The sequence below is a fragment of the Zootoca vivipara genome, chromosome 14 (genome assembly GCF_965207765.1).
Source record: "Zootoca vivipara chromosome 14, rZooViv2.hap1.1, whole genome shotgun sequence".
Taxonomy (NCBI): domain Eukaryota; kingdom Metazoa; phylum Chordata; class Lepidosauria; order Squamata; family Lacertidae; genus Zootoca; species Zootoca vivipara.
Window position 1 is genome coordinate 33,265,654 of NC_142597.1, and position 25,237 is coordinate 33,290,890.

Sequence of the window (25,237 nt, forward strand, 5' to 3'; positions counted from 1 at the left end):
TACGGTAAAAGGTGAAACCGATATATGAGGTAGATGCATGACATGCAAAGCAAGATATGTCAATCCTTTATTTGTTGTAATTGTAATTATTTGTCGTTAGGCGGGTCAACTATAAATGGAATGTAATAAATGAAATGTAATAGCGATGTTTATTTTTGTATTATTGTAACTATTTGTTTTATTACTGTGGAATTTCCAAAAGAAAGCATTTGTAAAAATAAAAAAATAATAAGTTGCATTACTGAAATAAATGCACCTTTCGACGATATTCTAATTTCCCGAGTTTCACCTGTACGTACCGTACGTAGCTTGCAAGCCCGGGCAGGCAGCAGCAACCTGTTCGCCCGCAGAACGCCGGGCAGCCGATGGAGAATTAGGCTCTCTCCGCCGCCCAATGGCGAGGCGCGCGGCGGGCCAGCCAATTATACGGGCCAATGAGGTGCCGAGGGGTCCGCCTGCCAATCGCGCCGCCTGTCACAAAGCCAACCCGCGAGAAGGCGGAGGAGGAAGAAGCAGCGTCCGCGCAGCGCGGCGCCGGGTTTGGTACGGGGCTGCGGATTGGAGGCTCTCCGGATTACTTTGTTTCGGGGCTCCGCGCTGGAATTGCCAGCGAGCAGAAGCCGGAGAGAGATCGGCTGGAAGGGAGCCGCCTCCTTGGGAAGGAACCTGAGCAGGTGAACGAGTGCAGCTCAGAGAGAGGGAGATCGAGAGAGATCCAGCTGGAGAGGTTAGCGCCTTTGCATTTTCTGTTTCTCCAACCACAGCCGGGGCGCGGGGTCGTGATCCAGATCCGTGCAACAGCTGGAGGGGTTTGATATCGGTGGGGAAATGCTGGTGAATTGGCACCTCTCTGGGAGCCCGTGGCTTTGGGCGGTGCAAAGCGCCCTTTTCCTCTGCACGCCCCCCCTCTTCCAAAAGGGCCATTGTGTCTGATGTGTGGGTCGTGTCACGTCTGTGGGGCGGTGAGGGGTGACAGCTGGTTGACACCCCCGAACCAGATGGGTTTGGCAGCGCAGGGCTCTGAGCTGTGGATGTGCGGAGGAAGGGGAGGGTGCCTCTGAGCATGTGCGGAGTGCCGCCCCCACCAGCGAGTGGAATGTGGGATTTGACCAGACAAGATAAGGAGACGGGTGGAGGGGTGCGTGTTTCCCAAGCAAAAGGGGGAGATGAATGGGGGTCCTCTCTCTCGACCTCTCTGGGGTTTCTGGTGAGGACCGGTAGCTTTTGACTGTGCTCTTTATCCTTTTGAAATGTCCATTGTGTGCAACGTGTGGCTTATGTCTTTGGAGGTGAGGAGATGCAACACCCCCCCAAAAGAAAACCCCACAACAACAACAAATGAGGTTTTTGCGGCACAGGGCTTTGGAAGTGTGAAAGAAGAAAATAGTGCTTTCTGAGCATGTGTGGAGTGTCACCATCAATTGAAGTGGTGCTTTCGGCCACACACAAGGCTAAGATTTGGAGATGGAGCTTCCCGAGCGAAATAATGTATCTGGACAGTGCTTCTAGGCAGGCTTGAACCCCCAGTGTTTGGGGGGTCAGAGGAGGAGGAGGAGGAGAAAAGGTATTGCTACTGATTGAATTTCCTAACGTGAGAGATTCAAGGGCATAGCTCAAGTCTTTGCTCCGGAATCGTGTCTAAGCCAGGGGTGGAAACCTGTCGCCCTCCAGATGTTAGGATCACTGTGCAGCTCCATCAGGCCGGACTAGCATGACCAATGGTCAGAGATGGCGGTAGCATTTAGGGGATACCCTGTGGGCTTCCCTTGGCCTACTCTGACTGGCAGCAGCCCTGTAGGGTTTCAGGCAGGGGACATTCCCAGCCCTTTCTGGAGATGCCATTGGGGATTTCTCCATGCAGAGCAGGGATTCCGTCCCTGAGCTCTTCCCTTAAAAACAGAGCGAGGTTCTGGTCCTCATGATTCTAAGCACAGGGCAGGTTTAAATAATAACATAGCAAGCTCCCTTATACTGAGCCCACAGGGACCCATCTGGCTCAGTATTGCCTACACATTTATCAGCTGCTTTCCGGGGTTTCATGTTCCCATTGCCACCAGGAGCTGCCAGGGATTGAACCTGGGACCTTCTGCATGCATGGCGGGTGCTGAGCTGCAGCCAGCGTGGCAGGGATTTGGGGACTTAGCATCGTAGTATCACAGAATGGTAGAGTTGGAAGGGACCACCAGGGTCATCTAGTCTAACCCCCTGCAAGGCAGGAATCGTTTGGCCCCAAATGGGTCTTGAACCCACAACCCTGACATCAAATCTCAAGCTCTGCCCACAGAGCTTCTGGAGGGCCCCAGCTTTCCCACATTCAGGTGTGGGAAGGGACAGAGAGAAAAAGGGCATGGCACATCTTTATTTTTTGCAGGGGTGGGGCAGTCTTAGAGTTCCTGTCTTCCAGCCTTGGACAAGGGAAGGGCTTTAGCTCAGTTTCAGAGCACCTGCCTTGCATGCAGAAGTTCCTGGGTTCAATCCCCGGCATCTTCAGGTAGGGCTGAGTATGTCCCTTGTCCGAAACCTTGCAGAGCTGCTTCTGGTCAGGGTCAACAGCGGTCAGCACAAGGCAGCTTCCTGTGCTACAATCAGCCCTTTTATTCAGAACAAGACCCACAGCTCAGCTGCAGAGCATCCCCAGGTTCAATCCTTAGTGGCACCTCCTGAAACCCTGCAGAGCTGCTGCCAGTCACTGTAGAATCATAGAACTGTAGAGTTGGAAGGGACCACGTGGGTCATCTAGTCCAGCCCAATGTGGGATTCGAACCCACGACACTGAGGCTAAAGGTCTCATGCTCTACTGACTGAGCTATTTCTAGGAATAGTAGACAATCCTGAGCTGGGTAAATCAATGAAACAGCTTGCTACGTGGAGCAGCCCCTGAGCTTTTGTTTTCCAAAACTCCTTGTCAGATACCAACCTCAGTTGTTAAAAGACGAGGTAGAGCTTAGAGATGGGACTCCAGTAAAGAGTTTGGAAGGGAGAGTGTCCTTGGGACACCTTAAGGGTCAGAAAAATGAATTGTGGCATAAGCGGTAGAGTCAGTTTCTGGAAAGGAATTCTGTGGTCCATGCAATCTCACAGTGTAATGATACATTTCTGGAAACTACAGGACAGGAGAGTGATTCCTGCATTGCAGGGGGCTGGATTAGATGACCCTTGGGTTCCTTCCAACTCTATGATTCCATGATCTTATAATAAGGCTGCCTTCCGATAGCTACTTATCTGGGAGTAAATTCCATTGAACTCGATGGGACTTCCGAACAGGCAAGGCTTAAGATTGCGTTGCTGAATCTCTAAAGTCTTTGATGTGTTGGTTAAGGGACCTGTGTCCCTCCAGATGTTGCTGGACTCGCAATGTGGCCAAATAGTCAGGGATGGCAGAAGTCCCTCGAAAACCTGGAGTGCTCTAGTATCCCCACCCACGCCTCAAGGGGCCTCAAGACTCATCTCTGTGTATTTGCTGTAACGAGCTAACATGGCTACCTTTATTTGGCCAGTCTGCTAGTCTGGCCTACCTCGCAGGGGTCTTGTGAGGCTCAGTCTGTGATCCTTGGTGGATAGGTGGTGGTAGTGATGATGACTTTTCATTTAAGTACCCCTCTCTCTTCATTTTTTTAAAAAAATCACAGGGCAGTTTGTGGAACGGAACAGCCCAGAATGAGGTGGCGTGAGATACGATTGCAATAAACAATAATTAAAGCCCATGCACTAATTAAGCCCTGCTGAGCTGTCAACTTGGTTAATTGTCAGTCTTGACTCTCCAGGTTTTCTATCAAGAGTGTCTCCCTTCTTCTTCTTCTTCTTCTTCTTCTTCTTCTTCTTCTTCTTCTTCTTCTTCTTCTTCTTCTTCTTCTTCTTCTTCTTCTTCTTCCTCTTTAAAAAAAGCTTGTTCCGTTTCCCCCTTTTTTGGAGGCAATGGAAAAATACCACCTCCATCCAGGATGAACCAGTAAGTCGCTTTGCTGTCGCCATACACGCAACACACACCCCTCCTCGGCCTTTGGATCCATATTGATCAGCTAAGTAGGGGTGTGTGTGTGTGTTGTTGCAATGATGTCTGGTAGGGCGAAAATCAGGGAGCCCTACAGTAGGGGGTGCCCAAGCCAACAATAGGCAAAGCCAGCTAACTCCAGCTTTGCCCTCCTCCTTGCCCCTGCTGAGTTCTACAAGGGATGACATTGGAGGTGTTTAAGCATAGGTTGGACGGTCCGGACCGTCTGTCAGGGATTATTTAGCTGCTGTTTCTGCATTGCAGAGGGTTGGACTAGATGGCCCTTGGAGGACCCGTCCAGCTCTGCTTTCCAGTGATTCTAAGGAGGAGGAAGCTGACAGGCAGGGCATCATCCGGGCTGGTTGTAGGCAACTGGTTGGGGGCAGACAGGGATTATTGAGCAGTGGCCCGTTAGCCGCAAAGGACCACCCACAACTGGACTATTGCTGTCTCTCCTTGAACAGGAGCCTCTGTTTGACGATGGGGGAGAAAGAGCAGCTTGCATTCCCATTTGCCCGCTTCAGTGCTGGGCCTGCTTCAATTTCTATCTTTCTTGCTGCCAATCCAAAATTGGAGGATTCATCTTGGGTGCGGGCAGAGAGAGTGGCAGAAAAACCAGGGTTTGGCCGTCCTCGTCGCACTAAGGTTTCACAAGCCCCCTAACCTGCTCCTCTGGTTTCTGGAAGTGAAAAAGGCATCTTACTGAGACCACCACACTTTTGCAGCCCTTTGGTCTGCGAACCTGGGTGGGCAGCCGAATGTGGGAGAGCACCCTTTTGCTCAGTCATGCATCTTCTCCAGCTTGCAGATGGTTTTGTTTTTGGTGGTTGGGTTGGGGAAATCTTCTCTCTCTTCATTCTTCCCTCCTACCCATTCCTCCTCTCTAGACAGCACCTTCTGGAGATGATCCCAAGGTCTCCTTTATATGTGTATGTACCAAAGTGGCATGATAACTCCTAGCTGCCTCGAGTCTTGTGTTTGTGTGTGAAACTTCAAAGGGTACCTTCTATTTTTGATGCTTTCCCCGTACTCCAGAATGGATCGGGGATGCTCATTGCACGTCGTAGGTGTCCTTCATGATTTTTATTTTTTAAACTGCTGTAGCTTTTCAGCTCTCCTGAGATAGTATGTGCTTTTGTTTTTGAATGCTGAATTGGCAAGGCTCCTGAGTTTTCCACCTGCTCCCTGTTTCCTCCATAAACTGGTTTATCCAGGTTAGCAGAACAAAAAACAGGAGTGTGGGGCTTGATGGCAAAGTCGCAAATAAATGCCCCCATCCCCGTTTCTTTCTCTCTCTCTCTCTCTCTCTCTCTCTCTCTTTGAATTGTTCAGTGCTTAAGAACCAGGAAAGGCCTCATGATATTCCCCGCTGTCTTCTGTGGGGTTTAACACTACTGATTTCATTGTGGTTTCTACCATCTGGTGCAAGAGCTCGTGTGGCTTACCTAACACCCGGCTTACCCAAACTTGTGGTGGCCACAAAAATGCTTCTGTTTAGCCCTGCAGAAAGGGAAAACACTTTCCCTTAAGAAGATTTTAAAAAGGCCTGGTGGATCAGGCCAGTGGCCCATCTTGTCCAGGACTCGAACACAAGAGAACTCTTCGCTCCTGTAGTTCCAAGCAACGGGTATTCAGAAGCATTGCTGCCTCTGCCTGTGGAGGTAGAGCATAACCATCACGCCACGTAACCATCAATATATAATAGCCTTCCCTTCCGTGAATTTGTCCAGTCCTCTTTTAAAAACCATCAGGGTTTGTATCTGTCACTGCCTCCTGTGGCAGGGAGTTCCATAGTTTAACTGTGCTGTCCTTTTTAAAAAAACTTGTCCTGAATCTTCTATCATTGAAATGTCCACAAGTTCTGGTGTTATAAGAGAAGGGAGAAAAACCTTTCTCTATCCACTTTCTCCATGCTGCGCATGATTTTATAAACGTCTATCATGTCACCTTTGAAGTCCCCAAACGCTGCCACCTTTCCTTGTAGGAGAGTCAATCTTCTATCTACCCCATTGAACATTTGGGTCGCCCTTTTCGCCTTCGGACAGCCCTGTTTTTCCCCAATTTTTAAAGAAGTTTTGTTTGCCTCTGGTGCATGGATGAACTGGCTGAGAAGCTCACCCTGGTGCTCTTAAATGAGTCACTGTTCTGGGTGTGCCTCTGGGTTTGGAAACGGGCAAGCTCAGACCAGTGACTCATCTAGCAGGCAGCCTCACTTGCGATTCTCTAGACCTGTGGTTCTAAAACTTCTTTTTCTGTTGCTGAGGATCTTTGAGAAACACTTAGTGGACTTTTTTAGTTTGTCCCTTTATCACTGACATCTCCCTCAAAGCAGCACTGAATTATGAAATCACAGGCCCTAGGCAGAAAACAGCATTTTTAACAGATACATTTTAAAGGGGGAAATGGCACGCGTTCTGTGTTTCTGAAAACTGTAGGCACCAGGCCAGAACCTTGTTAGTCTGTTCGGTAATCCAGCTCCGGTCAAAATGACCTCTTTCTCCATTGGCAAAAAAATACAGTCATACCTCGGTTTAAGTACGCTTCGGTTTGAGTACTTTCAGTTTAAGTACTCAGCGGACCCGTCTGGAACGGATTAATCCACTTTCCATTATTTTCAATGAGAAAGTTCGCTTCAGGTTAAGTACACTTCAGTTTAAGTACTCCACGGGCCGTCTGGAACGGATTAATCCACTTTCCATTACTTTCAATGGGAAAGTTCGCTTCCAGTTAAGTACGCTTCAGGTTAAGTACAGACTTCCGGAACCAATTGTGTACTTAAACCGAGGTACCACTGTAAAATAGAAAGAGAAGATCAAATTAAGATATCCTTCATTTCTCTGCAAACTTTTTGCAGGTTGTCTGAATCGAGGGTGCAAACCACTGGTTGGCCACAGACCACACAGTGTGGAAAACCTCTGTTCCTTATATATTTATATCCTGCCTCGGGGTAGCATGATTCTGTTCTTCCCGTTTTTAATCACAACAGCCCTGTGAGGTAGGTTTAGCTGAGAAAGAGAGAGCTTCATTTTGTAATTTCAGTTTATAACACTTACAGCACTGTGTGGATAAAGTAGAGAGAGAGAGAGAGAGAGAGAGAGGAGAGTTTTTCTCCCTTTTTTTGTAATGCTAGAACTGAGAAGCTGGACGTCTAAGGGTTCATCTCTGGCTGTGAATGACTGGTGAGAGTTGAAATCCAACAGCACAGAGGGCGCCTGGTTTGTGAAGACTGCAGACCATGCCGATTCTCTAATTTGGGAGTAGCCAAGGTGGTGTATTTGTGATGCTGTTGGATGACAGCCCCCATCACGCCTGAGACAAACTCTCCACGTCGCTGGGAGTCCCTTCTGTGACTGGGGTAAAAGCTGCAAAGCTCTTGGCCTTGTAAAGTCTGGAGAGGTGGCTGGGCTCCTTGCGATGTCTCCGTTGTCTCGGAATAAACAGCAAATTGCAAGAACTCGGGCCAGGAGGAAGATGAATTTCAAGTAAATCTCCAAAAGGTTTTATTTATGTAATGATGAATTCAAATAGGAATCAATTCCAGTATGATAGGCAAATAAAAATAAATTCCAGTGAGGCAAACACACTTGGTACACTCTGACCATTAAAACATTGCTGATGAAGAATTGTCAAAACAGGGCCTTGTCCTGGGATTTTTTCACTGGAATTTATTTCTTTTTGCCTCACTATCATCCTGGAATTGATTCCTATTTGAATTCATCATTACATAAATAAAACCTTTTGAAGATTTACTTGAAGTTCATCTTCCTCCTGGCCCGAGTTCTTGCAATTTACTGTTTATTTCTGGACTTCAAGAACTCCAATTTCCATTGTCTCAGGGACAAAGGTGGTAGCCCTGTCTCCTATAGCCTTCCTGGAGCAGAAGGGCTGTGTGCAGGATGAATGCAGCGGGTTTTCTCATGCTGAGGAAGTGTCGGGGAGCTCTGGCAATTTTCCAGCTGCCTCTCCCTGCTCTCTCTCTCTCTCTCTCTCTCTCTCTCTCTCTCTGTGTGTGTGTGTGTGTGTGTGTGTGTGTGTGTGTAATGGGGAATTGGCATTTAAAAAAAACAAGAGGCTTTCTGGCTGGTGCGTGAAACTGGGAAATGGTATCATATCTCTCGCTAATTCAGAACATGAAGTAAATTGTCTCTGTGTTCCGATGAGTTGTTCTGGAACATCAGAAGAAGCTGAAATTGGAAGCAGTAAATCGTCCACACTGCATGTGTGCAGGATTTAAGGATGGGCGAATCTCTCTCCGTTTTGGTTTCTCTCATTTATTTATCATTTCATTTCTCCCCCCCTATCCCTAACTGGATTTCTCTTCCTGTTTGCTGGGGATTTTGCAGGGACAGGCTTCGGCCACATCCACATGCCGTACATTTAAAGCACAACGATATCCCTCTAAAACATGGGGTAAAAAGGTAAAGGGACCCCTGACCATTAGGTCCAGTCGTGACCGACTCTGGGGTTGCGCGCTCATCTCGCATTATTGGCCGAGGGAGCCGGCGTATAGCTTCCAGGTCATGTGGCCAGCATGACAAAGCCGCTTCTGGCAAACCAGAGCAGCACATGGAAATGCCGTTTACCTTCCCGCTGTAGCGGTTCCTATTTATCTACTTGCATTTTGACGTGCTTTTGAACTGCTAGGTTGGCAGGAGCTGGGACCAAGCAACGGGAGCTCACCCCGTCACAGGGATTCGAACCGCCGACCTTCTGATCAGCAAGCCCTAGGCTCAGTGGTTTAACCCACAGCGCCACGGGTAGTCAACCTTTTTATACCTACCGCCCACTAATGCATATTTCTTGATGGTTAAAATTTCCTTACCGCCCACCAGTGCTCGATGGAAGGAGGATTCAGCTTGTGCTGTAGAACCCCCTACAGCCCACCTAGAATCCTGACACGCCCACTAGTGGGTGGTAGGGACCAGGTTGACAACCCCTGCTCTAAACTGTCATGGCTTCCCTCAAAGACTCCTGGGAGCTGTTGTTTCTCAAGGGTGCTGAAAGTTGTGAGGAGACCCGCCTTCCTCTTCCAGGGGAACAGTTCCCAGAATGGATTGACAACTCTGTTTTTGCATCCAGAATTTTCAACTCCTGGCAAGTCCAGATAAGGCCAGGAAAGGGTCCTTTCTGAAACATCAGAAAACTGCTGCTAATCTGTCACGGACTGTTTGGACACGGAGGAATGGTGAAGACTGGGGTGAGGTGGTGTCAGAAACTCAGGAGGTAACAGGCCTTGGTGAGCTGGGAGAGTCTATGGAAGAGAGAAGTCCAGAATTGTGGGGAACTGGTTGTCCCCTTCTACAAAACTAATACCTCTAGTGAAAGCAAATTCAAGTAGCTTCTGAGTGGTTTTTAAGAGAGGTCTCCTCTTCCTCATGTCTACTTTCGTAGAATCATAGAGTTGGAAGAGACCACAAGGGCCATCCAGTCCAACCCCCTGCCAAGCAGGAAACACCATCAAAGCATTCTTGACCTATGGCTGTCAAGCCTCCGCTTAAAGACCTCCAAAGAAGGAGACTCCACCACACTTATTGGCAGCAAATTCCACTGCCGAACAGCTCTTACTGTCAGGAAGTTCTTTCTAATGTTTAGGTGGAATCTTCTTTCTTGCAGTTTGACTCCATTGCTCCGTGTCCGCTTCTCTGGAGCAGCAGAAAACAACCTTTCACCCTCCTCTATATGACATCCTTTAATATAGTTGAACATGGCTATCATATCGCCCCTTAACCTTCTCTTCTCCAAGCTAAACATACCCAGCTCCCTAAGCCGTTCCTCATAAGGCATTGTTTCCAGGCCTTTGACCGTTTTGGTTGCCCTCTTCTGGACACGTTCCAGCTTGTCAGTAATCTTCTTGAACTGTGGTGCCCAGAACTGGACACAGTACTCCAGGTACTGCCCAGAGCAGAATACAGTGGTATTCTGACTTTATAAACCGGAGTGCATCCGTTCGGTATGCAGCTGGCCAGGCATGAGGAGCCTACAAAATGACAAATGGCCTTTATCTACCTGGTGCAGCTTCCTAATGTGCTTACCAGACAAGGAGAGATGTCTCTGCTGTGGCCTGGCTGGCCTTCTTGCTCCCGGCTTGGCTGCATATTACCACCGGCTCCCGACTGCAACACTGCAGATCTCCTGTTAGCATTGCAAATGGATCTTTCGGAAGCATTTCAGGAAGAGAGACGTTTTCCCCACTGCCCCTCTGGGCGGAAAATTGAGGGAGAAATTTCACTACGGTAATTGGATTTCTGTCTGGCCTGCCTTGAATATTTTACTGACATGCTTGCAATGGGTGGAATGCGACTAAATTTTACTCAGAGTAGACCCATTAAGAGTAATGGACTTGCTAAGTTAGGCCTGCATGCGGAACAGAGCTGCTCTTACAACCATTAAAGAGCAGCTCCGGGAAGTTAAAAACAGGATCAGAATACCTCGCAGGCCTGAACAAAAGTTAATGGAAACATTCTTCACATGGTGCTAAGAAAAGATAACGATGTCGGCACCAAAGGGACCTCTCTGGAGAGGAAGTTCCAGAAATGGGGTGCTACCACTGAAAAGGCCCTGTCTTGGATTACCAGGGTCAGGAGTGGGCAGGCTTTTCAGGATTGAGGGCCACATTGCCTTAGGGGAAGGCGGTCAGGGGCCACATGCGGGTGGCAGTGCTTGGAGCCAAAGCAAAAGATGGGTGAGACGCCCATTCTCTATCGCTCTCTTCCTTTTATCCACCCATGGAAGATGGAGCAAGCTTGTTTCCCGTTGCTCCGAAGGGTAGGACCCAAACCAGTGGATTCAATGACAAAGGATATTCTGTCTAAACACCAGGAAGAGCTTTCTGAGGTAAGAGCTTTTTGACAATGGAATAGATTACCTGGGAAGGTTGTGCCTCTCCTTCATTGGAGGTTGTTAAGCAGAGTTCGGATGGCCATCTGTCATGGATGCTTTAGCTCAGGGGTCAGCAACCTTTTTCAGCCGTGGGCCGGTCCACCATCCCTCAGACCACGTGGTGGGCCAGACTACAGTATATTTTGGGGAGGGAAATGAACAAATTCCTATGCCCCACAAATAACCCAGAGATGCATTTTAAATACGGTAAAAGCACACATTCTACTCATGAAAAAAAACAACTAGGCAGGCCATACAAATAACCCAGAGATGCATTTTAAAGAAAAGGACACATTCTACTGATGTAAAAACACACTGATCCCCGGACCGTCCGTGGGCTGGATTGAAAAGGCTATTGGGCCGCATCCGGCCCATGGGCCTGATGTTGTCTACCCCTGCTTTAGCTGGGGTTACTGTATTGCAGGGGGCTGGACTAGATGACTCTTTGGGTTCCTTCCAACTCTACAATTCATAGAATTCACTGAGGCAGTGTTAGAAACTCAGATATACAAGCTAGGCACCAGGGTTACAGTTGCCAAAACAGAATGCCTCGTTGCAGTTTTGGGGCCAGACAGCTTGAAAGTCATGTTTTCCAATCTCATTTTTTTGGTTCCTGAAATTCATTCTGATTGTGCAGATAAAATATGACAGAATTCTACAGGATGTGTTGCTAGTGTGTGTGAAAACAGTCAAGATCCAACGATCCCCAGGCACGCATCTCCAGATGGTGGAGACGTAAGATGCCATGGTGGTGCCCGGGCATCTTCACTTGGCCGCACGTGGCCAGTAGTCAGGTGCAAAATGCGCCTGGTCCCTGGTGAATTCTGAACGCTGCCTTGAGGATCAACCCCCTGCAATGCAGGAATATGCAGCTGTCCCACACAAACATTGACCCAGCAACTTTCTCATGATGAGCACCATGTTCTAACCTACTGAGCTAATTCTTTGATTCTATGTTGCAACCACAAAACAAGGGCATGGAGTTGCAACTGGCAGGTGCCCCCCAAATAAGGACTGCCCCATGTCAATAGAAACAGTTTTGAGCCTATGTGAGCACCACGAGGAAATGTAAAGCTTTCAACAGCATCTTTGGGGAACCTTGAGCTTAATCTCAGCAAGTTATAATTTGCCAGTGCAGGGAATAATTTTCCGTCTGCACAACCGGGAGTTATAGTCTACGAGAAAAGCAGGCGACCGCAAGGGGAGAACTTTGAAACGAGCATTTTTCCTCCCTCGCTTCTTGTTGCCAAAGAATACTCTCAGCTGCGAGCTAATTTTCCCAAGCACACAAACTAATGGGTCCATTTCCTTTGGAAATGGCTTTTTAAAAAAAATAGAAAGAAGGGTTGAGTGTGCTTGTACGAAACCCGTGTTCGAAGGCCACAGGATAAGAAATTGCTTGCCTGCGCTCTCAAAATATCATCCTGTTCAAAAAGGTGTGGAGAGTGCGGCGGGGGAAGAAGGCAATTAGAAGGGAAAAGAGGTTTCCTTCTGATGATCTGGAGCTTAATAATAAAAATAATAATAATACAGCACTATTGTGGGATAGTTTAGTCAGTAGACTATGAGACTCTTAATCTCAGGGTCATGGGTTCGAGCCCCACGTTGGGCAAACGTATTCCTGCATTGCAGGGGTTGGACTAGATGGCCCTCGTGGTCCCTTCCAGCTCTACAATTTTACGATTGTATGAATCTACCTTGGTTTTCTGTTTTGAAGTCCTTCTCCTATGTGGCGCCCCCCCCCCTTGTTGCTGAGTCATAAATCACATCTTGCACACGTCTGAGGCTATCGTAGGTCCATCGTCTGTGGCGAGCCCTTTGTAATGAGAATCCAATTGCAATTTTTCATTCCTTTTTTGATTTATAGTTTCGCCCCAAGCAGATGGGGTGGGAGGGAGGGAGGGAGGGAAAGGGCCTTATTCCCGCTTAATTATTACGAGTGGATTTTTGGCAAGCAGGTCCCTCTTTGCCGTGTTTAGATTGTTTTGAAAAACCGGCTTCCAGGAAGAGAGCTCATGTTTGCACATTTTAAAAAAACCTGCTGGTGTGTACATGGAGATAATGCATACTCATGCGCCCACCCCCACCCCGCCCCCGCTCCCCAAGCTATCTGCTTTAATTTCACTGTTGCTGTAAAGTCCGTGAGCTAACAAAACAACAACCTACTAGATTTGGCTCCGCTGCAAAATCTGCAAAATGTTTTCATTTTGGCAACCCGGCATTCGTCTGGATTGATGCTACCAGCGTGCATGGAGGGAATCGGTGGGCGGGAATCTGCATTTACACACACACACACACACCCACATCCAGCCCACACCAGCGAAAGCCTAAATTTTTGATGCACCAGTTATCCGAACCAGAGGGCACCGTCCATCGTGTAGTGATGCAAATCGGGACCATTTTTAACTGTAGAATTCCCCTGCCCCCAGATATACACCCCCCTGTTCTGTAACGATTGTTGCATGCACTCCAGCTTGTGGGCAGCGAGAGACTGTGGAACTCTCTCCCACAGGAGGCTGTGATGGGTTCTTCCCATTTGGGTGGCTTTAAGTGAAGATTGGACAAATTCAAGGAGGATAGGGAAGGCTATTAATGGCTCCTAGATGTGATGGCTCTCTGGTCTGTCTCCACAGTTGGAGGCAGCCATGCTTCTGAATCCCAATTACTGGGAACCACAGGAGGGGAGAGGGCTTTTGTGCTCAGATCATGCTTGTGGTTTTCCCACAGGCATCTGGTTAGCCAGTGTGAGAAGAGGATGCTGGACTAAATTGTGACTGCCTTCATTTTGCATTGCTCTCAACTGAGAATGAGGTTTTGGGTTGTTGTTTTTTTGCTAAAAATAATTTATTTTTGGAAGATGTAATCCGTGATCTTGTTAACAAAAACAGCCACCAAGTTAATGTTTAGCTTACTTAAGACTTGCTATATACCTTGTTTCTTGAGTAAAGTCTGCTAAATTAAACAATCATTTTCTGGAACTGAATGGTGGTCCTTTCGTAGGTGCCAAGTTTTTTGTTTTTTTTTGTAGGCCCTTGGGAGTTTTGTAGGCTCTAAACACTGTACTTATTTTTCCCCTGATGGATAGCCCAGCCCCGGACATGTCCAAATGTTTAGCTTGCATGAACTTTGGGATGGTGATGGATTCAGGGTGGTTTGGATACCGAAATTTAAACCGGACAGCAGATCTTTGGTGCAGCAGCCTTGCCTTCAATTCTGATGATGATTTCTATATTTCTGGGATTATTTTTTTAAAGTATACAGTACTTGTGAGAAAGTACTCTCTTAAAACAACAACATGAAGAAGCCTCCCATCCCTGGGGTTTCCATTTCCGACCTTTTGCTCTTTCTGCTGACCAGCTGGGGCATTTCCAAAGTGGATCCCTGTTTTAAAACACAAATCCCCACCCCTCTTAATGGGGTGGGAAGCAGCCTGGGAAGAATTGTTCCTAAAAGGAAATTCCCCCCCAAAAATAAACAAAATGGAGCAGTGACAAGCTAGTGGGATGTCTGCAAACTTCGGAAGCCCTTTGGACAACGGGGAGAGAGGGGCATAAGATTTTAAGAGCCTCTGGGAAATCTACCTGCAGGATCCGAACACAAGAGCACTTGCAGAGTAATCATGCCTAGTTGACAGCCCTCCTTCACGGTGAATTTTCCCCTTCCTCTTTGAAAGCCATGTAGGTTGGTGGCCATCATGGTTTCGAGAGAGGCTGATTTAAAAGATGCATGGTGATTTCTTAGGACAGCGTGGTAGCTCAGCGGAGTGCTTTTGTATGCATATTTTTAAACTGGTTATTAGGAAGTTTTATTGATGCAGTTTTGAAGCTGCGGATTTCAGTGCCTTGTTAAGTGTTCTTTTAATGAGATTGCCATGAGTTATGTTGTCGCTGGCGGCTTTGAGGATGGAGAAAGTGGATAAGAGAGAAGGGTTTCCTCTCCCCCCCCTCTCTCCTAGCACTGCAATTCGTGGACATCCAGTGAAGCTGGATGTGGGGAGATTCAGGACTGATGAGAAGAAAGGGCTTCTTCACTCAGCGCCTCGTTAAACTGCGGAACTCCCTCCCGCAGGAGGCAAAAGATGGCGGCCAACTTGGTTGGCTTTAAAAGAGGATTGGACAAATACATGGAGGAGCATAGGAAGAGCTTGGTGGATCAGGCCCGTGGCCCATCTAGTCCAGCATCCTGTTCTCACCGTGGTGACTCAGGTGCCTTTGGGGAAACCTGGAAGCTGGATCCAAGCACAAGATCATTGTCTCCTGCTGTTTCCAGGCTCTGGTATTCAGAAGCCTGTCTGCCTCCAACTGTGGAGACAGAACACAGGAAAGCAGTGTTAGAAACTCAGATATCTCAGCCGTTCGCCAAATGACACCTTAAACCTAGGTTAGGGAATGTCTAGGCGCCTTTTTTTACAGTGACATTTATGTTCGGGTTTTGCTAAATTAGTAGCATGAGAAACCATCAGATTGCTTCTTCACACAATCAACTCCAGGACAAACAATTAACACTGGGCAGAAAGCCAAGGTCTACTTCTGCCATAGTAACTGCGCTCTCATTGGTTGAGATCAGCACTGAGACCTGTTATCAGAGAAAGCTAGCACAGTACGTGGTGTGGTGAGTGTGGTCAGTGTAGGAGGAGAGGTGCTGTATCGGTTGTGTGAGAGAGAGAGAGACAGAGAGGAAAGGATTTATTTTACTTTGTTTTTGAGTTCTAAAGTTGTACATAGAAACTCTGGATTTCTTTTATTTTAATAAATCCTGTATATAGTTTACTCTGCGTCCAGACATCTAGTCATTTAAGTTACCGCCAGAAGCTTCCGGAAAAACCTGCGCAAACTGTGTTCAGGCTGAAGTTACACCTGACACTTAAAAACACTAAGAATTTATTCTTATTATTTATTATCATTATTCATTTCATTTTTACCCCACTTTATATTTGAAAGGAAAAAACCATTAAAAACGCATTAAAACATCAAATAATACAGAATGAAGCCAATCCAAGCTTCGCGGTAAATATTTCAGACCCTTCTCCAAGTGACATTTTGCTTCCCCCCGTATATATCTACCTACTTGAGTTGTAGAGCTGCTCCATAGCAGATGTACTCTAGGAAGCCAGTGTGGTGTAGTGGTGAGAGTGTCAGACTAGGACCTGGGAGATCAGGGTTCAAATCCCCACTCAGTCCGGAAGCTCACTGGGTGACCTTGGAGTCAGTCACGGCCTCTGAACCTCCCTCACAGGGTCGTTGTAGGGATTAACAGAGGAGGGGAGTGAGCCATGTGCTCCTTGGAGAAAAAGGTGGGGTATAAATGCTAAAAATGAGCTCTTCCGCTTGCCTGGTTAAGAGAGCTGGAGAGGCCAGCCAGATGGAGATGTCAGTCGCCAACCTGGCATCCAGGGATCTCCACGTGGTCGCACTTGGACCCGCGGCAGTAGCAAAATGCGCCTGGCGCCTGGCTAATTTCTAACACTGGGGAGAAGGGTATTGGTGGCTACTGGCCAGGATGACTATGCTCAGCCTCCATAGTCGGAGGCAGTAATGCTTCTGAATGCCAGTTGTAGGAAAAGCACAGGAGGGGAAAGGGCTCTTATGCTTGGGTCCTGCTTGAACATCTAGTTTGCCCCTGCGGGAACAGGATGCTGGAGTAGATGGGCCATTGGCCTGATCCCGCAGGTTCTTCCTATGGTCCTAACTTTGGATTGGAAGCAGAGGCGATGCATATATTACTGTAAGATTTCAACCAGAGATATCGGGGAGCAGCTTTCCTTGCAATCGGGAATAATTAGCTGGGCCAGCCTGATCTCTTTCGATTGAGCTGTGCGCAAAGCGGCCTTGACCGCTGAGATTGTGGCAGGCCTAGTCAGCGCAAATTAGCATTTTGATGGCTCTCTTTGCATCACGCTCAGGCGTTCTGCCTGGGAGAGCATCCAGACACAGCTTTGATTAGCAGGGCTAAGATAAACCCTTTATAGAACTAAATGCGGTAACAGCTAATCTTGGCAGAGTCACCTGGGTCCTGCGAGATGTAAAGAAGCTTTACGACATTTGATTGTTAACATCCACTGGCCAAAACACACACACACATACAGAGTGTGAACACTTGTTGCTTACAAACATTATTTTTGCAGATGGTTGTCAGGGAAATGACCTTTTTTTGAGATCATGCATCCACTCAGAAACTGACCTTGGCTATTTCTCCCCCACTCCCATTAGAGTTAGGCAATGTGGTGACCTGGGATGACATTGGACCTCTAACTTCCAGCAGCCCAATCCAGGAAGGCCAGAGATCATGTGAGTTGTAGAAGCAGGGCACCACTTTGGCTAAGCGCTGGACTAATAAAGCTGCCTCTTCTTCTTCATTGGCAATCACTTGTAGCCGAGTAAGATTGTCTTCCATAAACACGATTTTAACAATGGGTCCGTAAGTGACTGTGGAGGTCAATTCTGGATCCACACGTCCTTCCACAGTGGGGACATTGGTTTCCAGGCGGGAGTTGATCACGGTGTGGATTAGCCAAGCGTGCCTTCCTCTTAGCACGTTTCTCCCTTGCGTCCTGAGATCGAGTTTCTTCAAAACCCATGACACATTTGGCTGTTCTCCAACTGGAGCGCTCACAGGCCAGTGTTTCCCAGTTGTCAGTGTTTATACTATATTTTTAAAGATTTTCCTTGAGACAGTCTTTAAACCTCTCTTGTTGACCACCAGCATTACACTTTCCATTTTTAAGTTCAGAATAGAGTAGTTGCTTTGGAAGACGATCATCAGGCATCTGCACAACATGACCAGTCCAACGAAGTTGATGTTGAAGAATCATTGCTTCAACACTGGTGGTCTTTGCTTCTTCCAGTACACTGATATTAGTTCGCCTGTCTTCCCAAGTGATGTGTACAATTTTTGAGGAGACACCGTTGATGGAATCTTTCGAGGAGTTGGAGATGGTGTTTATAAGTGGTCCATGTTTCACAAGCATATAGTAAGGTTGGTAGTACAATAGCTTTGAAAACAAGCATTTTGGTTTCCCTGCAAATGTCCCGGTCCTCAAACACTCTGCACTTCAATCGGGAGAAAGCCGCACTCGCAGAGCTCAGGCGATGCTGGATTTCGGCATCAATGTTGGCCCTTGTGGAAAGGTAACTGCCTAGGTAGGAGAAGTGATCAACATTTTCCAACGTTACACCACAGAGTTGGATTTGTGGCACTGCAGAGGGGCAGAGGGGTTATTTTGTACTTGTTGGTGCAGCACTTTGGTTTTTTGGATGTTGAGTGATAGGCCAAGCTTCTCGTAAGCTTCTGCAAAGATATTTAGGATGGTTTGGAGGTCATCCTCTGAGCGTGCGCAGACTACGTTGTCATCAGCATACTGAAGCTCTATGACGGAAGTTACGGTTAACCTTACATTTTGCTTTCAGCCTGTTTAGATTGAAGAGCTTTCCATCTGTTCGATAAATGATTTCTACTCCGGTGGGGAGTTTCCCGTCGACAAAGTGTCGGATCATGGCAATGAAAATAATGAATGGAGTTGGAGCAATAACACAACCCTGTTTAACACCTGATCCCACTGTGCGCCAGGTGACTCCTTACACACTACCAAACAAGAGGACAGAGATCTGCATAAAAGTGGCTTCAATGCTTCTTCATCTTTAAATTAGACTTGGACAGAATAGCACTTCAAGTAGAGGGTGCCTCCAAATAGAGAACAGTCCCCTGTCAAGTAAAACAAATGGCCACCAAAGCTGATGGGAAAGGGGCTCTTGTACCTTTAATAGTTGCCTGGAAGAGAGGTGTTAACTAAAGGTGCAAAGAGCCCCCCTTCTCTTTTTCATCTGGCTGCACTCCCTTCTAGGCTCTATTCAGCTCCATGGTTATCCCAGATTTTCTGGGACTGGTCTTGAAAACCTGTGTGTATTCAAAACGGTACATTATTGCACAGATACTTTCAACTCTGCCTCATGTGAAAGGCAGAAGTATGCCTTCAGAGAACTTAAAAGTTAAATTTGCAGGATTTAAGTAACACAACTTAGCAAATGCAGTGTGGGAGGCACTGCAGATACTTCTTTCCAAAATGAAGATATTTTTGGCCATCCTATCCTCCCCCTATTCCGAAGCCTCTTGCAGAAAGTGATTTATTTGCAAGAGGAATCTGTTCTTTGTGCTTCTAGATGATTAGAACATTTTCAAGAGACAATAATTGTTTATAGAGCTGGAGGAATAAAAGAGCTCTGGCTGAAGCTTGCGGAATTGAAACAGTTTGAGGGGGTTGCAAACAAAGGGTGGCTAGGCGGGTAGTAGGAGTTCCCTTGGCACTAAGAGGAGGGCGAGCAAGGCAGCAAGGGCACTCAGGAGAAAAAGCTTCCATCTGTTTGTGTGTAGCCTAGATGCAGAAAGATGCACTGCGGATTCTGGTGGAAGAATCTACAGTCCAATCCAGGTATTCACCATGTAGGGCAAAGCTTTCATCGCCCCAGAATATATTCCTGGGCACTAAATTGCCCACCCATATATGTATATGGGTAGCTAGACTGGTGACTGGGAGCAGCCGCCGAGACCACATAGCACCGGTCTTGAAAGACCTACATTGGCTCCCAGTACGTTTCCGAGCACAATTCAAAGTGTTGGTGCTGACCTTTAAAGCCCTAAACGGCCTCGGCTCAGTATACCTGAAGGAGCGTCTCCTCCCCCATCGTTCTGCCCAGACACTGAGGTCCAGCGCCAAGGGCCTTCTGGCGGTTCCCTCACTGCAAGAAGTGAGGTTACAGGGAACCGGGCAGAGGGCCTTCTCGGTAGTGGCACCCGCCCTGTGGAACACCCTCCCATCAGAGGGTCAGAGAGATAAAGCAGTTATCCTAATTTTAAAAGACATCTGAAGGCAGCCCTGTTTAGGAAAGCTTTTAATATTTAATGCTGTATTGTTTTAATATTCAATTGGGATGGGAGGGATCTAAATAATAAAGAGATCCCCGAGGCTCAGATCCTCAGGTGCAGGGATGCCAGAGGATGGTGCTGAGTAAATCAGCACATTAATAATAATAATAATAATAATAATAATAATAATTTATTATTTATACCCCACCCATCTGGCTGAGTCTCCCCAGCCACTCTGGGCGGCTTCCAACACATATTAAAAAAACCATAATAAAACGTCAAACATTTTTTAAAAAACTTCCAAGCACTCAACACGGAAGGCAGATATGTGGTGGCAGACATTGTGGAACGGGGGTGGCGAACCCCTGGCTCTCCTCTAGCTGTTGCTTGGGGATGTTAGCATCCAAAGTGCACGTGTAAGGGCTGTGATGCCATGTGTGGTTCAGTTACTAACCATCTTGTGAGTCTTAACAGCAAGAGAGCAGCAGGTACAGTATGTTGCATTGTGCTGCTGCCTGCCTCAAAGTCAGAGCATCAGTCTGCCTGTAAATGTTAGGTTGTCTGTCGCAGTTTAATCTACGTAAGATGCTTCAGCAACATCCACCTGCGTTGTATATATGTTCAGTCCCAGTCCGCAACTGCAAGTACACCAAGCAATTTGTTCCTTAAACTTTAAACGAGAGCCACTTGCCTAGCTTTTATAGGAGTGAAAAGAGAACAGGAGGGTCAAACAACCCAGGGCTCATGGGCGTACCCAGCGAGGGGCGGGGGGCAGCTCCCCCCCCCCGAAGCAAGAAAAAAATTGCTCGTATTTTACGGACCATAACCCGCACTTTTCCCCTCCAAAAACTGAAGCGGATAAGTCACTGCGGGTTATAGAAATCGGGCTGCTTTCGCCCCCTCTGCGGCTGCAGTCAGCGACAGGAATGTGTGTGTGGGGGGGGAGCAGCCTGAGCTGGGGGGGAGGCAGATGGGAGCTCCATACTTCCTTCCATCCTTCCTTCCCCCTCTTTCTTCCTTCCTCCCTCCCTCCCTCCCTCCCTCTCTCTCTCTTCCCCTCTCTTGCCCCCCCGCTCTTGCCCCCCCCAATAGTTTTGATGCTGGGTACGTCCCTGCCAGGGCTGTCTTCTGCCTACTCTGCAAATGGGAACTAAAGTCTAATTCCCACACCGTCCGGCCCCACTAGCCTGGCCAGTGGCTAGGGATGATGGAAGTTAGGATTCAACACTACCGGGAGGGGCACAGGGGACGGAGAGTAACTCAGCCCCAAAGCCCGAATGTGGCCCTTCAATCCTCTTTATTAGGCCCTCAGAACCCTCCCCAGGCCACACACATCAGTGTCCTTGCTTCACACGCCAAATATTTTCACCTGGCTGGACCTTGAGCTCTGATAATGCCTCTTCATTGTCCGGGCTAGAGAGGGATGGTTGACTGTGTGTGTGTGTCTGTACAGAAAGTAGCCTACTTTGTTGTTGTTTAGTTGTTTAGTCGTGTCCGACTCTTCGTGACTCCATGGACCAGATCACGCCAGGGACTCATGTTGGTGGCTTTGAGAACACTGTCCAACCATCTCGTCCTCTGTTGTCCCCTTCTCCTAGTGCTCTCAATCTTTCCCAACATCAGGGTCTTTTCCAGAGAGTCTTCTCTTCTCATGAGGTGGCCAAAGTATTGGAGCCTCAGCTTCACGATCTGTCCTTCCAGTGAGCACTCAGGGCTCATTTCCTTCAGAATGGATAGGTTTGATCTTCTTGCAGTCCATGGGACTCTCAAGAGTCTCCTCCAGCACCATAATTCAAAAGCATCATTTCTTCGGCGATCAGCCTTCTTTATGGTCCAGCTCTCACTTCCATACATCACTACTGGGAAAACCATAGCTTTAACTATACGGACCTTTGTCGGCAAGGTGATGTCTCTGCTTTTTAAGATGCTGTCTAGGTTTGTCATTGCTTTCCTCCCAAGAAGCAGGCGTCTTTTAATTTCGTGACTGCTGTCACCATCTGCAGTGATCATGGAACCCAAGAAGGTAAACTCTCTCACTGCCTCCATTTCTTCCCCTTCTATTTGGCAGGAGGTGATGGGACCAGTGGCCATGATCTTAGTTTTTTTGATGTTGAGCTTCAGACCATATTTTGCGCTCTCCTCTTTCACCCTCATACATATGTGGTATGTAGCCTACTACATACATGTAAACTTTGCATTTATTGCTCTGTTGGCTTTTGCCGCTGGCTGCTCCCACTGCTACTCCCAAGAGAATGGCACCCTTCTCTTTCGCCATCCTTGTTCTTGCACGTCCCAGTTGGTAACCTGGCCCGTTCCCTTCTGAACCGCTTTAAAGTTTGCAAAGCATCCTCCAGACACACATTTGGCCTTTTGCATTCTTCTCCCACCCCCTTTCCTGGCACTCTTAGAATGAACAGGATTTGACAGGTTGCATCCTCTCCCCTTGGAAACTGCATCGCATGTCTCCCGGGAGCTTGGTTTCCCTCATTTTTCCCATAGTGTTCTTCAGGTTTGAAGCGCAGAAGATGTAATCTTGCAAGGAGATTTTTAATTCCCTAATGCAAGAGCAGCAGACTGTAGAGGCTGGCATCAGAAGAGAGTATAGCGTGCTGGAGACTAATTGGATGTGGTTTTTGAGTTGTGTGCCACATCGGAGGAAGGGATCTGCAATGTCTAAAGCATCTTGCCAACTTGAACCTTCTGACTGTAGGGGAAGTTTAATTCCAGCAATAGATGTGATGTGGTCTAGTGGTTGGATTGGCAGGATCCATTTCATGTTTAAAAGTGAATCCACCTGATTTGCAGTTTGCAAACCAATAAGTGATTCCAAACACAGATGTCCTTTGAAATTTGCATTTCTTCAAATTTTGCAGTGGAGTTCTCCAACCAAGGATTGTACACAAAAATGCATATACTGTATTAGCAAAAAGTAACATGCAAAAATGAGTTATATTAGGAGAAATTGTTTAGCCATCATGGCTAGTAGCCATCAATAGAATGCCCTCCAACATTTCTCTGATGAAAATAGGAACTTCCTATTCAATAACAACATCAACAACAATTAATAATAATAATAAATAATGTTGTTTTATTACTATTTATACCCCGCCCATCTAACTGGATTGCCCCAGGCGCTCTGCTGCTTCCAACATATATGAAAACATAATAAAACATTAATCATTTTTAAAACTTTCCTATACAGGGCTGCCTTCAGATGTCTTCTGAAGGTTGTATAGTTACAGTACTTTCCTCCTTGGCTTGGGGGGTCACATAACTCCATACCCTCCAACATTTCTCCGATGAAAATAGGGACGTCCTAAGGAAAAGCGGGGCATTCTGGGATCAAATCAGAAACGAGGACGGCTTCTGTAAATCCGGGACTGTCTCTGGAGAACAGGGACACTTGGAGGGTTAGGGCTTTTAATTACAGTCATACCTTGGCTTAAGTATGCTTCAGGTTGCGTACTTTCAGGTTAAGTGTTTACTTCCGGGTACCACCATGCGTGCATGCGCAGAAGCGTTTGTGCTTTGCGCGTGCGCAGAAGCACTTTATCGGCGCTTCGCACGCGTGCACTATCGCCGCTCGGGTTAAGTGCTTTTCAGGGTGTGAATGGCACCCCGGAACCAACTAAGTACTTAACCCGAGGTACCACTGTACCTATGGAGGGTCTGTAATCACCTTCTCTGTGTACAGTATTTGTCCTCTCCAAGTTTGTAGCCATCCCTGCCTCCTATCAGAATAAATGCCATATTAACTATGCACAACGTGAAGATGTACTTTCTTTTATCTGTCCTGAATCTCCCAACTATCACTGGAGTTCCACAAGTTCTGGTGTTACGAGAGAGGGAGAAAAACTTTTCTCCATCCGCTGCCTCCATTCCATGCATATTGTTATAAACTTCTGTCATATTGCCTCTTTCTTGCCTTTTCTCAAAACTGAAAATTCCCAGGTGCTGCAGCCTTACTTATGCTGACCATGGGGTTTAGATTGCTTCCCCAATGAGCAGGTGACTGTAATACGCCTGTCTCTTTCCACTGTCATCTCCTGCTTCTCACCCTTGAATTATTTTGTGGTTGGAGGGATTAAGGGAGAGAGAGAGAGATAACTGTGCCGGTCAGGACAGCTTGCGTCTGTTGTGTAACTAAAATGAACATGGCGGAGAAAATGTTAAATATGCAAAATTAGCTGGTGGGGAGCAGATGTTTTGCTGCTTGCTCCGTAGGCCTAATTTGTGTTGCTTTGACAAGCTGACTGCACACCTGAAGGGGAAAAAAAACCCTCCGTTTGCCCAGGGAGGGGCTGATGGGCTCCAGATGGAGCCGAATAATTTCTGCACATCCTTAATGTAAAACGCAGTTAATAGGGCCTGGTGTTTGTTTTCCTGTTCGCCTCCTACTTGCTCTAAGGGGCTACGCAGAAAGCTGCAAATAGTTACGAATCCTTTCTGGAAACCTTGATTTAGTCATTCTTTTTTCAAAAATGTGATTGCATCAGGCATTTATAACTGTGCCTGGTCCAGCAGAACTCTCCCTGCTTTTTAATCCTCTATCCTTTTCTTTGAACAAAATTGCAAACCCCTCAACTGTCCCAGGAAAACTGGGACACCCCCCCCTTTATTTGCGTGAGAGCACGGCAGCCATTTTGGGCACCATAATCTTGCCGTGGAAAAAGCGCTTTTGGGAGGAGCAACAGTGTTTTGTTATTTATTTATTTCTATTACCCGCCCTTCACCCTAATATACACCTCAAGTGTCAGAAGCCAGGGTAAAGAGGTGCGTCTTCAGCATCCTCTGGAAGCTGTATAATGAAGCTGCCCAATGCACTTCCCTGGGGAGGTTGGGCCACAGCTTAGGGGGGCACCACAGAGAAGGCCCTCTCCTGGGCTGCCACCCCTGTGAGACTCTGAGGGCGGAGGAGCTACCAATCTCAGCACCCAATAGAGTCTCTAGGGAAAGAGGCTGGCTTGGGGGGGCCTAAAGTCTTTTAGGGCTTTAAACACCAGCGTGAGGCCCCAGAAACGAACTGGCAGCCGTTGCGACTGCTTTGAAATGGGGTTTATGTGAGATCTAAACAGAACCCCAGGCTGCTGCATTTCGGACCACTTGGATTTCCTGAGTCGTATTCGAGGGCGGCCTCACATAGCGTGCATTGCAATATCCCTGTCTGGAAATTCCCAGATCATGGAGTACTATACTGTTATGTACTGCTCCTTCACTGGCGACGAAGGTGGGATCCTGCTGAGCTGACCGCCACCACGCACTGCACCGCAGCACCGCCACCTGCTGCACCGCTGCATCGCACCGTGCATCCAGGCTTCAGCTCCAGGACCCAAGGAACCCAGAATGGCAACCGACAGCAGCTTCTTGCCATTCAAACCAGCATCAGGAGACTGGGAAGGGTACGCCGCCCGTTTCAACTTCCTCCTGCAAGCGAAAGAAGTCACCAACGATGCCATGAAGAGGGCGACATTCTTCAGCGTCTGTGGAGAGGAGACGTTTGAAATCGCC

The 25,237-nt window shown here is 47.5% G+C and overlaps 1 protein-coding gene across 2 annotated transcripts in view; it reads left to right on the top strand.

The window, feature by feature from the left end:
* Positions 1-470: 470 nt before the first annotated feature.
* CAMKK1 (calcium/calmodulin dependent protein kinase kinase 1) overlaps positions 471-25,237 on the top strand; it is an 86,084-nt gene continuing 61,317 nt past the window's right edge. Inside the window, exon 1 of one of the 2 annotated variants that reach the window (XM_035139790.3) lies at positions 471-727. The gene's annotated coding sequence lies outside the window, so the exon portion shown is untranslated. The remainder of the gene's footprint in view (positions 728-25,237) is intronic. The other variant, XM_060268457.2, reaches the window with a different exon arrangement.